The sequence below is a fragment of the Bombina bombina genome, chromosome 3 (genome assembly GCF_027579735.1).
Source record: "Bombina bombina isolate aBomBom1 chromosome 3, aBomBom1.pri, whole genome shotgun sequence".
Classification (NCBI taxonomy): Eukaryota; Metazoa; Chordata; class Amphibia; order Anura; family Bombinatoridae; genus Bombina; species Bombina bombina.
In genome coordinates, this window is record NC_069501.1 from 481236131 (window position 1) to 481252578 (window position 16448).

Sequence of the window (16448 nt, forward strand, 5' to 3'; positions counted from 1 at the left end):
AGTATAAATAGAACCTGTGGTATGGACTGGACTGTGTTGCTTAGAAATAGTAGAAGATCGTCCGCAAAAAGAGAGAGCACCATGTCTTGAGAGCCTATTCTAATCCCTTTCAACTCCTATCTTAAATAAATTGCCAGAGGTTCTAGGGACAAATTAAAAAGTAATGGAGATAACGGGCAACCCTGCCGTGTCCCTCGCCCCAAGGGAAATCTATCTGATGCTTCGCCATTTACTATGATTGCTGATAATGGATTTTTGTAAATTCTCCGTATAAACTGATGGAATACCCCTGTCAGTCCGAATCCCTCTAATGACTTAAAAAGGTGGTCCCACCCAATCGAGTCGAACGCCTTTTTGGCGTCGACCGTGAGAATTTCAAGATCGGGTTTAGAGTTTGTTGTGTCTTGTAAACTTTGTTTGCAAAACAATCCAGAACCAGCTGAACTTTACGTATATTTTTAACTGGATTGCGTCCTGTCATGAATCCTGACTGGTCTGGATGTATAATGTAGTGTAGACAATTTTTAAGTCTATTAGAGATAATAGCCGTCAGCAATTTATAGTCCTGGTTTAGGAGGGAAATAGGTCTATATGATGGTGTGCTAGGATCTTTTCCCTTCTTTAAAATCAGGACTACAATTGTGGCTGTAAACAATGAGGATTGTAATTTATTCCCAATAAAATAATCATTAAATAACACGTGTAAAAGGGGGAGAATTTGTTCTCGCAGGAGTTTATATAATTCGGCTGACAAAGCATCAGGGCCTGGGGATTTGCCTCCTTTGAGGTTAGTTATAGCATCTGATATCTCTTTTATTGAGATTGGTTCATTCAATATTTGTAGATCTTGTTTTGAAATCTGGGGTAATTCAATCTTCTGCCAAAACTTCTCTTTATTATCTTGTTCTATTGCACTAGGAGAATATACCTTTTGATTGTAATCTAAGAAGACTTGTCTTATTTCTGAGCTCTTGGTTGATCTCATAATCAATAACTGGAATAAAATTTTTCTGGTGTCTAATTTTCGTGATTTTGGCTAATATTTTAGCCGAAATGCCCTGACTCCCCGCGAAGAAGGCATTTTGCTTCTGGTCCTCTACTACCATCTTTTGTTTAAGAAAGAGATCACGTTCCCATCTAACCTTTTTGTATTTGTTCCAATTAAGTATTGATACATCCTGAATATAGCGCGTATATGCATTTTTAAGTGTATTAGCTAGTTGTTCCTCTCTCTGTTCCCTTTTCTTCTTGATCCTAATTAGATATGCTTTTATTTCACCTCTAAGGACCGCCTTTGCAGTTTCCCAGAGAATTTCAGGTTTATTCAGATAGTCTTTATTATGGTCAAAGAACTCTCTCCATCTTTCTTGCAACCACGCCCTAAATTTAATATCCTGGTCGAGATATTGTGGAAAAAAGAAACGCGAATTACTGCTCCGGGTAGAGGCCCTGTACTGAATCTCCAATGAGATGATTGCATGATCAGTTAGCGTAATGTCTGATATCCGATTTTATATCGGACTTCATCAATTGACTAGAAACTAAAAAGAAGTCTATTCTGGAAAAGGATCTGAATGACCTGGACTCGCACGTAAACCCCCTCCGATCTGGGTGTTGAAATCGCCAGACATCCTTAAGTGCCAGCTTCTGACAGAACTTATGCAGTATCTTGGTTTCCCTGATCTTTTTGTCCGTCGACCTGCTATTAAATCTGTCTGAGATGTGTTAGAAGGTCATGTTGTAGTCACCAACTACTATTATATTTTTGCAGACAAACTGAAACAGTTTCAATCCTAATATTTCCCAGAAGTCTCTGTCTGTTTTGTTGGGGCCATAGAGATTACAAAAAACATAGTATTTTTTTATTTATTTCAATTTCTAAAATTTGATACCTTCCATCTGAGTCATTATATAATATTATAATTTGGTATTCTAAATGCTTATTGAGCAGTATAGCCAATCCTCTTTTCCTTTGACTATAGGGTGTGAATAGGACCTCCCCTACCCACTTGGTTTGCAATTTAACAGCTTCTGTTGGGGGGAGGTGGGTCTCTTGGATAAAGGCTAAATCCGGTTTATAGGAACCAAGAAGTTTTATCATTAATTTCCGTTTAATAGGTGAGGAGATCCCCCCTATATTCCAAGATAATAGATTAAGTTTATTCATCTCTATTTATCGGGCTATTTGTTAGGTCGCGGTGAGGGAGGGGGAAAAGAAAAGGGAAATAATTTATACATGTGGGGGAGTCCCGAGTCCCAGCAGCCAAATTAACAATACCCCAGTACCAACACTTATCCAAGTGTCTAATAAAATTATCATGTCTCATTGTTTGATGGGGGGCCTGTGCTCCCCCAACACTACTAGGCGAAGTTACACTCCCATTTTTCAGCATGGATAAAGAAATAAAAAAAGGAAAAAGCAAACATCAAAACACAGAAAACATGAAAGAAACAGCATTCTCAACATTAGAACTAACATCTTTCCAGTGATTAAGCATCTCGGCCTAAGGCGCCTGATAACATTACTGTACCCCATTCTTTTGACAGTAGGCCTTAATTTCTTCAACTTTCGAAAATGTGAGTATGACGCCATCCTTCTCCAGCACAATTTTGGCCGGATACAACAGTCTTGCCTTCAAGTTGGCATTGATAAGTCTGGAGCAGTATGGCGCCATTTCCCTCCGCTTTGTTTGTGTTTCTATCGAGAAGTCCTGAAACAGTAGTAATCTCGTCTGACCTACCTTGATTCCATTATTCTTACGATACAATCTTAGAATGTGTAACTTATCTTGAAAGTTTCAAAATTGTATTATTACTGGTCTAGGCTTATATACAACATCAGATTTGTCACGTACTGGCCCTAATCTGTGTGCTCTTTCTACTGGGATCACTAAATTTTCTATGTGACTGCCAACCATTTGTGGGAGTGTGGTAGAGGCAAATTTTAAGAGATCAGAGTATTCTGCCGTTTCAGGGAGCCCAATAACCCTACGGTTATTGTGCCGCGACCTGTCCTCCAGATCCTCTAATTTGGCTTGCAGTGTATGTAGGATCTTGTCTTGTGTCTCATTTATCTGTTCCTGGGTGGAGAGTTTATCCTCCATGTCAGAGACTCTCGTTTCCAGTTCCAGGAGTCTAGGGGAAAATTGCTTGACTTCTGTCGATAAGTTACTTATTTCTTGTTTCAGAACATCAAACTGACGCATTAACAGCTCAGATATTTGATGTAGGAGTGTTGCAGTGTCAATACTACTTAGATTTAAATCGCTACAGGCCTCCGGCTCACTGGGCTTGGTCCTTTTGTCCTTCTGTTTGGGTTGCATCGCTGGTGAATTAGATTTAGAGTGGGACATATATTTGTCCATGTGTAAGGGAACAAGAAGCTTTGTTCCAGTTAAGCGTGATAAAAAGTGGATCCAATTAAAGTGACTATGTAGTAGTGTGGAGAATCCAAAGAGTGAGTGGAAAGTGAAAAGGGTGAGGGGGAAATGGGGAGACCCGTAAAAGAGGGAGGAAAAGACCCTGCCAAGGCCAAAACGAAACAACCCCAGTGACTCTAAGTAAGTGAAATTTGTCGCGTTACCACCCAAAATCGGGACCTGGATATTGGGACCACCTTAGACAATTAGTCTGAATACACCAGCGGATTTATCCGTGGCCTCTAACTAGATATTCAGCTTTAGCAGCAGAACCTCAAAAAACAACTCTAATTTGTTGGATTATTCTATACCCTACAGATAGTAGACCTAAGACTTCTATACACTTGTTCCAAGTCTTGATGGCCTAAAGCCTTATAGTTTATAACAAGCTAGAGGATTCAGAATCCACCTAGACAATTATGTTTTAAACCTCACGTTCTTATTTATGGAATTTCTGGGAGAAGACACTCCCCCAGAAGTGCACTATTTAAATGCCAAAACACCCTATCCAGATTGATATACTCAGGCTCGCGGCTTATGTCTGTTTGATCTCTATCTATACAGTCTGCTACCGTCAGGTACAAACACCCTCTTTAATTGGGCCCTTAAACCAGTATAAGGTACTTTATCATTGCATATTTTAACTCGCATTTAGATATTCATATCCCTAAAGAGGAAACACACAGAAAAAACAGATGCAGGTATTCAACACCTGCAAAGCCTAAAAAGAGTAAGGTTATAGTCACACCAACTGCCTGCGGTATCTTCTGTATTAGTTGGCAACAAATACAATATATGGAGTTAGATGGCTGTCAGTCCAATTATAAACAGCATCAACTAGAGTCCATCTGATAAACATAGGCCTTTATATGGTACTCAGGATCACACCCTGACCCTAGCCAGTTATTGGCCCACTGATAAATGTGTATCCTGTCTCTGAGTCAAGAGTTACCTCCTGGTTGCTAAATATACCAGGGTATGCCAATATCTCTTTTCCTGGTAAACTTGAAAGGAGTCTATGGCTCCCAGCTCCCCGCAGTAGAGAGATGGCTTTCCCAGCTCCTGATGAGACTTGCCCAGTCCGTACCGGCCCAGGTTACTCTAATATATAGTAGGGGGAGGCCCTCAAAAAGTCCCCAATATAGCTCTAGGCCCAACGTTATAATAGGTCTTATCTTCAGTGTAAACTTGGTGTAGCTCAAGACCAGAAAATATTCTGGACCTCCTTATCCTAGATACCAGGCTAGGATTTGATTGAAGTGGTTTAGGTTGCCCAAAGTGAGTCTATGTTGGGGGCATATTGCCTTCTATAGGGCTCAGGCACACCATTCAACTGACCTAGAGATGTTGGCCCCAGTCAATTAAGTGCTAGCAACCGCACCTCTTCTTAGTGGGTACAATGAATTCTTAACAAAGATCCCAATTGCACCAGCCCTCTAGGCTCGGCAGATCTTGTAAGCCCCAAATATCACAGTTAAGCTTAAACATGTATATCACTCGCGTATCTTGCTGCCTCTTGTCCTTGTGTATTTTTTTTTTTTTCCTTTCTGGTTATATGGAGGGTTGCCCGCCTGCCTGAACAGCTTGTTACCCTCCGTCCTCGTAGAGAGTGGCTAGAGTCGTCTGGAATAGGCAGTCCCCAGGCACTTAGCTCATCAAATCCGCCACTAGCCCTGTTGCTCAACCGTCCTGTATTAGCTGGGCTTTAGGCCAGGGGTCGGAATAGATACAGAACTGTATTGAGGATTTATTGCCTTCCGCGGCAATTGTGTGCACCTTCTGTTCTGCTGGCGTCTCCTGCAGCTCCTAGTGAGGCCGATCCAATATCCCTCACTGCCCGCTCCTGCACAGCCTCAGCGGTGATAGCTGTAGTCGGCCAACGCCGACCGGCTTCACTGTCTTGCACTCACCAGGTATAGCCACTTAGTGCACCGGCCTGCATACAAGACTGTATTAAAGATGTATTGTCTTCCGCGGAGATATTGTGCGCCTTTTGTTCGGCTGGCGTCTCCTGCAGCTCCTGGCGAGGCCACTCCAGTATACCTCACCGCGGCAATAGTGTGTGCCTTCTGTTCTGCTGGCATCTCCTGCAGCTCCTAGTGAGGCTGATCCAATATCCCTCACTGCCCGCTCCTGCACAGCCTCAGCGGTAATAGCTATAGTCAACAGACGCCGACCGGCTTCTCTGTCGTGCACTCACCAGGTGTAACCACTCAGTGCATCGGCTCGCTACACCGTCTGTTCCTCAGGACTCTATGCGGGGTAGATATTCTTGTTAGGCTCCTCTGTTGTCACCGGCTCTCCTCAAACGGGTGCAATCATGTAAAGCAGTAGTTGCAGCGTATAACTCAAATTCTGTTATGAACTGATCTTTTATTCTCCTTTCCTTTCGAGTCTGATGCTGCGCCCTAGCCGACAGAGCCTCTAGGCAAAAAGTTAGGCTTCTCGGCGGCCACTATCGCTATCCAAACCAGAGAATTTCGGGTCAAGGATTCTGGACGCCTGGGGTCGTTGTAAACCTGCTCTTTCCCTTAGAGCACAGAGCTAGCTTGCCCTCTGCTAGTTACTCCCCTACCGGAAGCCCTGAACATTTTCTAACGCATGCGCAGAAGAAGCGCATGACGTATCTAAAAAGGGGTTGAACGTTCCGGTGGGGGGGGGGGAGCGGATTTGCAAGACTAGCTGATAAATCATTTTCATATTGAGGGACAATAGGGCGGGCGGAGGAAGCACGGAACTAAATAAAACATAAAAAGGTATAATTTACGCTTCTTTTAGAACATTGGGGAAAAACATGAATTAAAGTCCCCCTAATTTGATTTGATTAACAATATTGCGTTAAGCACTAGAGGTGACTTTGCATTCACTTTAACACGATTTCTGAGACAATCAGGGACAGCATATATAACAAGCGGGCAATCGCCTGCAGTGGTCAACACAGTATTGACAGTATGTTGCTGCTAATCTGGAGCTGATTTTAGCTAAGTTTAAAGGGATATAGTAAACACCTTGTAATTACAAAACATTTTATTTGTATTTCTATAGAATAACGATATCCATTTTTAAAACAAGTTAAATATGTTTTTTACTGAAGTCCACTAGGAGGAGGCAAAACACCCAACATAACAGGGCTTTTTAATCCCTACCACTTTCCCATTATCTCTCAGTCAATTTTATTACAAGACCAGAGACGAATATTTTGCATTACTTTTAATTTACTGCTCTGACAGCTTTTTAAAGTATACAGTGAAAACATTAGTAAACATAAAACATGTGAAACAGAGAAAACAAAAAAACCAATAAGGACAAAGCCATGGATGTAGAAGATGATATCAGCCAATCAGCATACTCATAATGTCCATAAACAGTCCAGAGTGCACCAATACCTCCCTCTTTCTTTTTGCTGCTCTGAAAGATAAGTACCTGTGTGATGTTCTCATAATAAATTGATATTTGAGTTATTAGATTTTTAAAATTGTATTGCCATATTTCTCTTTTTGTTTTTCTCTTTTACTCTTTATGTATTTTTATTATTATTTCCTGTTATATTCTCTTACATGCGCGTTTTTTCTTTTTGTGGGAATTATATTTTCCCTTTGTTTCTCTTAAATGTTTTTACAGTCCCTTACCTTTCCCTGCTATTCGTTGGTTAGCTGCTTTCATTAGGACCAAGTTTTTCTGTTTCAGCTCAGTTTCCATTTTCCCTTCTGTGGTACTGAGTGAGGTCGCCATTTTGTTCCGCCCCTTTTTCCCACCTCCTCCCTCATAGCCTGAGGTCGTTACTGTGAGTTTGAGCTTTTTTTCCCCTGGGTGGAGTTGAAATTTAATCCAGTTTCTCTATAGGATATGTTAATCACACCCATAGCCTATTCAGCAACATTGTAAGCTTAAAGTTTTTCTCTGTGGGTTATTTATTTCTGACTTTTCTAGAAGCACTTTTATTTTCTACCTCTGTGTATCACTATTTCTTTATATTTACAGATTGACGTTTGTTCAAATCTTACAATATTGTTGTGCTGCTTTATTTTAATACTGCTATATATTTTAAATTTTAATCCCCAAAATTTTTATCTTTTAAACTTTGCTTTTATTTTTTTCCCCATTTTTTTTTCTGCGGTCTCAAGATTTCTCATGAGGAGAATAATCCAATTAATCCTGACCCCTCTTTGCAAAATATTATGGCATCTATGCAGTCCTTTATGAGAAAGATGGACAACAAAATGAATAGTTTTGTTGCTAATTTTCAGTCAGATCCTCCTCAAATACATAAAAAACACACTTCTAAAACTAAACATCTGATAGTCTGCTTAAGACAGACAACCCTCATAGCTTATTACCAATAAGCACCTGTACTGTTAGCCGGCAGTCATCCGGCCCCAGAACTTCTAAATGTGTTGAGAGTCACAATTCAGAGGGTACTTTTCCTGATGCTTATTCTAAAAGAACTGGTCTAAAAAGACAAGCATCAAAATTTTTACAAACTCTCTCTGAAAATCTTTCCCCCTCTTCCGGTGAGGGGTAATTTTCAGATGAATATAAATATAACAATTGTCAATCCTCTGATAATAATTCAGATTATTCTGATTTCAACAACTTTATTAAATTTAAAAGACGTAAAAAATCTTTGCCTGTTAATGATTCAGAAATAGTTTTTCTAGATTCCCTTGGTAAACCTAGATCTAAACCAGAGGAGGTTAAGCATCCCAGATCCTCTGGGTGGTTTCCCTCCTCAGGTGTTGCAGAATATATTGATTTTTATTTAAGGCATCCCTTATTGCAAGAAGTTCGTAGTAAACTTCGTGCCGAATGTCCTCGCCCCTCCCTCCCACGTAACTCCTCTGTCACTCCTGACATTGACCCCCAAATTTTAAAATTCCTGGGTTCTCCTGGATCTAGCATTAAACGAGGATCTGACAAATTACTTAAATCTTGTCAAGACAAGCTTTTAGATTATTTCTGGCCCCTTGTCAAAGTTATTTTAGTTGGCTGAGGATTCTGTTATAAATAATTCTACAATTGATCCTCAAATCATCATAGAGTATATTCAAAGAGCCTTTGTTTTATTAGGCAATGCCAATACTGCTATAGCTTGCGAACGCAGAAGGTCCATTCTGCGCAGTCTAGACCTGAAATTATCTGATTTCGCCAATAATGAGACATCTACAGACCCTTATGGCCTTCTCTTCGGAGAGGTATATCTCAAAAAACTCAGTGACTATACTAAAACTTTTTCTAGTTTATCTAAAACTAAAGCCACTGTAAAGAAGACCCTCTACCAAAATCCACGCCCTCTTTTTGATAGGGCCGGAAAAAGGGGTCGTTTTCCCGGCCGTCAACCCTTCATCTCTAGACCCCAATTTTATCAGCTTCAGCAGCAACAACAATTTGTCTCTCCCTTCTTCCCCACAAGAACCTGCTTCTGGCCCAGAGGTGCAAGATCAAGAGGTCGCTTTAGAACCCCTTCAGATCATTTCTATTCTTCCCCCGTTTTCTCTTTTTTCTTCCAAATTGGTCTCTAATAACTTCAGACCCCTGGATTCTTTAGACTGTCTCTGGAGTCCTAATAGATTTTATTTCCTTTCCCATCCAAATTGTTCACCCTCGTCCAATTTTATTTCCAAGTTCAGATCGTCAAGCAATAGATTCAGAGATTTCATCTCTAATTTCAAAACAAGCTGTCGAACTCGTTCTTGTAGACAAAGACAGCTACATAAGCAATATTTTCTTAGTAAAAAAGAAAAATGGCCAATTTCGACCAGTCATCAATCTGAAAACTCTAAATCATTATGTAACTTAACATTTCAAGATGGAGGGTATCCATCTTCTGAGGGACTCTTTACTGGACAAGGATTGGCTTGTTTGATTAGACCTCAAGGATGCTTACCTTACCGTTGCTATACATTCTTCCCACAGGAGATTTCTTCACTTCTTCTGGAACCAAACTCTTTGGCAATTCATCTACCTTCCATTCAGCCTTTCATCCGCTCTGTAGATATTCACGAAAATTCTGAAACCAGTCATAGCCTGGCTAAGATTCAGAGGAATACGCCTGATAGTTTATCTGCACAACATTCTTATCATGAATCAAGTCCCCTCCACTCTTCTTATTCATTTGAACATCACTTGTTCCCTTCTGGAGAATTTGGGATTCATAATCAACAAAGAAAAATTCTCCCGTCTCAATCCATTGTTTTCTTGGGATTTCAAATCAACACTTTAGACTCCACCTTAAGTCTCCCATTAGAGAAATTGAAGAACATCAAGAAAGAGATTTCCTCTCTTTTGAAGAAAACTTGCTTTCCTCTTTGCTTATTAGCCTGTATCATCGGTCTACTCTCCTCTTCCATTCAAGCCATCTTTCCAGCCCCTTTACATTATCTGGCTCTTTAACGCTTGAAAATATCTCACCTTCAAAGAGGTTTTTCTTATCAGCATCGGATTTCCTTATCCCCAGAAGCCAAAGAAGAGCTCATCTGGTGGATTCAAAACATAGAGGCATGGAACAGCAAAGCAATCTTCGGTTCTGTTCCAGATTTTGTCATAGAATCGGACGCAAGCAACTCCGGCTGGGGAGCGCGTTGTGGTTCCACAATCACAGGTGGCAAATGGACCCTTGTAGAATCCACTCTTCATATCAACTGCAAAGAACTTCTGGTGGGATCCTTTGCAATTCATGAGTTTTATCAAGTCCAACCTTCCTACTTCGGTTCTTCTTCGCATTGGACAACCTTTCGGCAGTTCGATATCTAAATCGTTTAGGAGGCACAAAATCAAAACCTCTATCAGATCTTACAAAAAATTTCATTCACTTTTGCCTCGACAAGAATATTTCTGTTTCTGCAGAATTTATTCCGGGTCTATCCAATCAGGCTGCAGATTGTGGTTCTCGCTATTTGAAGGACTCCAGCGATTGGAAATTGGACAGGAGTATTTTCCTAAAGATTTCTTCTCTCAGGGGCCCTTTCCTTCTCAACCTTTTTGCCTCTCGTTCCAATTTTTAAGTCGGACCCTTTTTCAGCTGGAGTCGTGTACGCTTTCCTTCAAGTGTGGCCCGTTCAGGAGCTTACGCTTTCCCCCCCTTTTCTATGATTGCTCGGACTCTGGCTTATATCCGCAGGAACCCGATATCTCTTTTCCTGATCATCCCCCTGTGGCCATCCCAGCCTTGGTACTCTTCTCTTCTGGAACTCTTTCCTTCCATCCCTACTTATTCCTTCCATCACTCATCTCCTCCTAGATCCCCTGGGATTCCCTCATCGCCTGTTGCTTTCCAAATCTCTAACTCTTGTTGCTTGGATGCTTTCAGAGGATCTTGGTCTCTCGATGGACTTTCGGACCAAGCTTGATCTTTATTACAAGACTCTTGGGCTCCTGGAACCAAAAGATGTTATCTCTCAGCTTGGTCCAAGTGGTCTGGCTGGTGTGTCCAGAGGGAATTGGATCCCTTTTCAGTTCCTTTGAATTTCATTTTAGATTATTTCTCTTTTCTTTTTGATGCAGGTCTTGCCTATAGATCTATCAATATAGCTAGTTTAGCTATCTCTGCTAGACACATCCTGATTAATAATACCCCTGTTGAGAAAATCCATCAGGTCTGCAGACTTCTCAAAGCAATTCGTATCCAAAAACCTCCAACTTCTAAATACTCTTTCTTTTGGGATGTACATTTGGTTTTGTCCTTTCTTAGAAATTGGCCTTCTAATGGCCTTCTTTCTCTCAAACAGCTCTCAGCTAAACTTGCCACTCTTCTCTGTCTTCTCTCTTTTTGCAGAGTTTCTGATGTTCGTGCCATTGATATTAATTCTCAAATGTTTTCTCCTTTTGGTGTCACCTTTATCCTTTCTAAAAAAACTAAATGTCTTTCTCAATCTATATTTTATCCTTATTTCTCTGATCATCCTAAGTTGTATGTTGTCCTTTGGCTGAAAGAGTATTTGTCTCGTACTCAACCTTTACGTCTTTCTTCTTCTCAACTTCTCATCTCTTTTGTTTCCCCTTTCAAACCTGTCTCCTCTACTTCTATTGCCAGGTGGGTAAAATGGATTCTGCTTCTTTCTGGTTTGGAAGAATCTTTCTCAGCTCACTCAGTTTGTGGAGCTTCTGCCTCTAAAGCCTTGTTAAAATCCTCTTCCCTCCAAGATATTTTAAATGCAGCTGACTAGTCTTCAGACTCCACCTTTAGACAATTTTATTTTAAACCTATTAATAACGCTGCTTTTTCTTTAATTTCATGATCTTTTTTTTTGCTTTAAACTAGCAAAATATGAGTCTCTGGTCTTGTAATAAAATTCCGATTATCTTAGCTTTAGTGTAGCTATAATCTAGATTTTATTAAAGACACAGAGACAAATATTTCCCCACCCTGGCAATCTTTCTGTTCCCTCCCAGTATTAAAATGATATTTGATTTGTTTATTAATATATATTTTTATTTCCAGCATCCACCTCTCAAAACGTCTCCAACTGATTTGGATTCTCCTATCACTCCTCGAAATCTTCGTCATCTATTCAAAATTCTCCTTCAGCCTAGACAGATTCCCAGAAGAATCCTCTCCTGCCTCAACCTCAAGTTTCTCCATCCTGTCTTCTGAATTATTTTGATTTTCTGTTATTGGTTGTTCATGTTCCAGTTGTTATGGTGCTGTAATATGTTCCTTCCTTCTTTAATGTCATTTTTACCGATTCGCATCAAACAAGAAAGAGGAGGTATTGGTGCACTCTGGACTGTTTATGGACATTATGAGTATTCTGATTGGCTGATTTCATCTTCTACATCCATGGCTTTGTTGTTTCACATGTTTTATGTCTACTAATGTTTTCACTGTATACTTTAAAAAGCTGTCAGAGCAGTAAATTGAAAGTAATTAAAAATATTTGTCTCTGTGTCTTTAATAAAATCTAGCTTATAGCTACACTAAAGCTAGGATAATCTGAATTTTCTTTCATAAGAGTAGAGTCCATAAAGCCATAACGTGTGTGAGATTGAATTACCACCTCTGGGAAGAGGCAAAGATCCCCAGCAACAAGAGCTTTTTATCTCTCCCTCCTTTCAGCACCACTCAATTGTGTTCTTTGCCTCCCAGGAGTGTAAGTGAAGATAGAGGTGTTCCAGTTCTTCACTTTCGTATTTTTTTTTTTTTTTAATAAATGATTTTTATTAGTTTTTCATTATATTGACATTGGTGATCAATAACAATTTAGAGATGAGGGAATAAAAATAAGTTACATGTAAATGTAATAAACTGGCAATAATCTCAACGTTCTCATATGTTCCATCCATCTGCAAGAGACTTATCAGTCTATTGACGGGAGCTTCAGAGATGGGATGACGTTGTTAGGTTATAAAGTTCTCCTGATGGAGTAGGCAGAGTCTTTCTTAAAATAAGGTCCAAAGATGGGTGCTCGATGAGAGTAAAGCTGCTGTGTAATATATTAGTTATGAGGGCATCAAGTTTGGTAATGTATATTTCGTATTGGAGGGATATATCCATTAGGGAATATCAGAAAGAGAAATGTAAAGGGGTTACTCGGGTCCTCAAAATTATTTTTTTTCTTGGCAGTGAGAGTCCACAAATCTATTCATTTACCTACGGGAAATACTTTACCTGGCCACCAGGAGGAGGCAGACACCCCAACAAGGCTTTACATATCCCTCCTACTTCCTCTACCCTCTCAGTAGTTCAAGCGAGGATAAAGTAAGGTAGAGAGATACTAGGGGTATTGAGGTGCCAAAAGACTGCCATCAGTACAGATATCAAGGAGGGTTCTTGGACTCACTGCTAAGAAAGAGAAAAATGTATCGGCGGGTAAGCATAAATTACATTTCTTTCTAATGGCAGAGAGTCCACAATTTCAATTATTACCACCAGGAGGAGGCAAAGCCACCCCAGCCAAAGCTGTAAGTATCCCTCCTACTCCCCCAATAATTTGCCTCGTCTACAGGAGGTAGGCAGAGAATGGTGCTCTGATGAAGATTGGATTTAATGTTTCTTAATGGATTGTTTCCTGCAAGAAAGGATGGGAGAATTTAGTAGCCATGCAATCCTCTTAGTAAGAGTTTTGATAAAAGTTAGCTTCTGGGTGTCACAGGGAAGCTTCCCTTGCCTCCCTCCAGTCACTGATGCTAACCCCCCTGCAGGCATCCGGTGTTAGTTAAACGTCTTTTCTTCTGTTAAGTGTGATCAGTCCACGGGTCATCATTACTTCTGGGATATTACTCCTCCCCAACAGGAAGTGCAAGAGGATTCACCCAGCAGAGCTGCATATAGCTCCTCCCCTCTACGTCACTCCCAGTCATTCTCTTGCACCCAACGACTAGATAGGATGTGTGAGAGGACTATGGTGATTATACTTAGTTTTATATCTTCAATCAAAAGTTTGTTATTTTAAAATAGCACCGGAGTGTGTTATTATCTCTCTGGCAGAGTTTGAAGAAGAATCTACCAGAGTTTTTGTTATGATTTTAGCCGGAGTAGTTAAGATCATATTGCTGTTTCTCGGCCATCTGAGGAGAGGTAAACTTCAGATCAGGGGACAGCGGGCAGATGAATCTGCATAGAGGTATGTAGCAGTTTTTATTTTCTGACAATGGAATTGATGAGAAAATCCTGCCATACCGATATAATGTCATGTATGTATACTTTACACTTCAGTATTCTGGGGAATGGTACTTCACTAGAATTACACTGTAAGAAATACATAAAGCTGTTTAATAACTAGAGATTATGTTTAACGTTTTTGCTGGAATATAAAATCGTTTTCATTTACTGAGGTACTGAGTGAATAAATGTTTGGGCACTATTTTTCCACTTGGCAGTTGCTTAATCTGTTTTTCTGACAGTTTCTGTTCTCCCTCACTGCTGTGTGTGAGGGGGAGGGGCCGTTTTTTTGGCGCTTTTACTGCATCAAATATTTCAGTCAGCAACTCATTGTATTCCCTGCATGATCCGGTTCATCTCTACAGAGCTCAGGGGTCTTCAAAACTTATTTTGAGGGAGGTAATTTCTCTCAGCAGAGCTGTGAGAATTATAGTTTGACTGAGATAAAAAACGTTTATTCTGTAATTTGTTTCCTGCTTTCAGAATTTGTTATCTTTGCTAATGGGATTAAACCTTTGCTAAAGTTGTGTTGTTTACAAGGATTGAGGCTATAACTGTTTCAATTTATTAATTTTCAACTGTCATAGATCTTCTGTGCTTCTTAAAGGCACAGTACGTTTTAATATTATTCTAATTGAATTGTATTTCCAAGTTGCAAGTTTATTTGCTAGTGTCATTTGTTGCAATGCCAAAGTGGAGCCCAATAGAAATTTATGTACTAACTGTATTGATGCTACTTTAAATAAAAGTCAATCTGTACAAATTGAACAAATTTCACCAAACAACGAGGGGAGAGTTATGCCGACTAACTCGCCTCACGTGTCAGTACCTACATCTCCCGCTCAGAGGGAGGTGCGTGATATTGTAGCGCCGAGTACATCTGGGCGGCCATTACAAATCACATTACAGGATATGGCTACTGTTATGACTGAGGTTTTGGCTAAATTACCAGAACTAAGAGGTAAGCGTGATCACTCTGGGGTGAGAACAGAGTGCGCTGATAATATTAGGGCCATGTCAGACACTGCGTCACAGGTGGCAGAACATGAGGACGGAGAACTTCATTCTGTGGGTGACGGTTCTGATCCAAACAGACTGGATTCAGATATTTCAAATTTTAAATTTAAACTGGAAAACCTCCGTGTATTACTAGGGGAGGTGTTAGCGGCTCTGAATGATTGTAACACAGTTGCAATACCAGAGAAAATGTGTAGGTTGGATAAATATTTTGCGGTACCGACGAGTACTGAGGTTTTTCCTATACCTAAGAGACTTACTGAAATTGTTACTAAGGAGTGGGATAGACCCGGTGTGCCGTTCTCACCCCCTCCGATATTTAGAAAAATGTTTCCAATAGACGCCACCACAAGGGACTTATGGCAAACGGTCCCTAAGGTGGAGGGAGCAGTTTCTACCTTAGCTAAGCGTACCACTATCCCGGTGGAGGATAGCTGTGCTTTTTCAGATCCAATGGATAAAAAGTTAGAGGGTTACCTTAAGAAAATGTTTGTTCAACAAGGTTTTATATTGCAACCCCTTGCATGCATTGCGCCGATCACGGCTGCAGCGGCATTCTGGATTGAGTCTCTGGAAGAGAACATTGGTTCAGCTACTCTGGACGACATTACGGACAGGCTTAGAGTCCTTAAACTAGCTAATTCATTCATTTCGGAGGCCGTAGTACATCTTACTAAACTTACGGCGAAGAATTCAGGATTCGCCATTCAGGCACGCAGGGCGCTGTGGCTAAAATCCTGGTCAGCTGATGTTACTTCTAAGTCTAAATTGCTTAATATACCTTTCAAAGGGCAGACCTTATTCGGGCCCGGGTTGAAAGAGATTATCGCTGACATTACAGGAGGTAAAGGCCATGCCCTGCCTCAGGACAAAGCCAAAGCCAAGACTAGACAGTCTAATTTTCGTTCCTTTCGTAATTTCAAAGCTGGAGCAGCATCAACTTCCTCTGCACCAAAACAGGAAGGAGCTGTTGCTCGCTACAGACAAGGCTGGAAACCTAACCAGTCCTGGAACAAGGGCAAGCAGACTAGGAAACCTGCTGCTGCCCCTAAGACAGCATGAATTGAGGGCCCCCGATCCGGGATCGGATCTAGTGGGGGGCAGACTTTCTCTCTTCGCCCAGGCTTGGGCAAGAGATGTTCAGGATCCCTGGGCGCTAGAGATAATATCTCAGGGATACCTTCTGGACTTCAAATACTCTCCTCCAAGAGAGAGATTTCATCTGTCAAGATTGTCAACAATCCAGACAAAGAAAGAGGCGTTTCTACGCTGCGTACAAGAGCTCTTGTTAATGGGAGTAATCCATCCAGTTCCACGATCGGAACAGGGACAGGGGTTTTACTCAAATCTGTTTGTGGTTCCCAAAAAAGAGGGAACTTTCAGACCAATCCTGGACTTAAAGATCCTAAACAAAT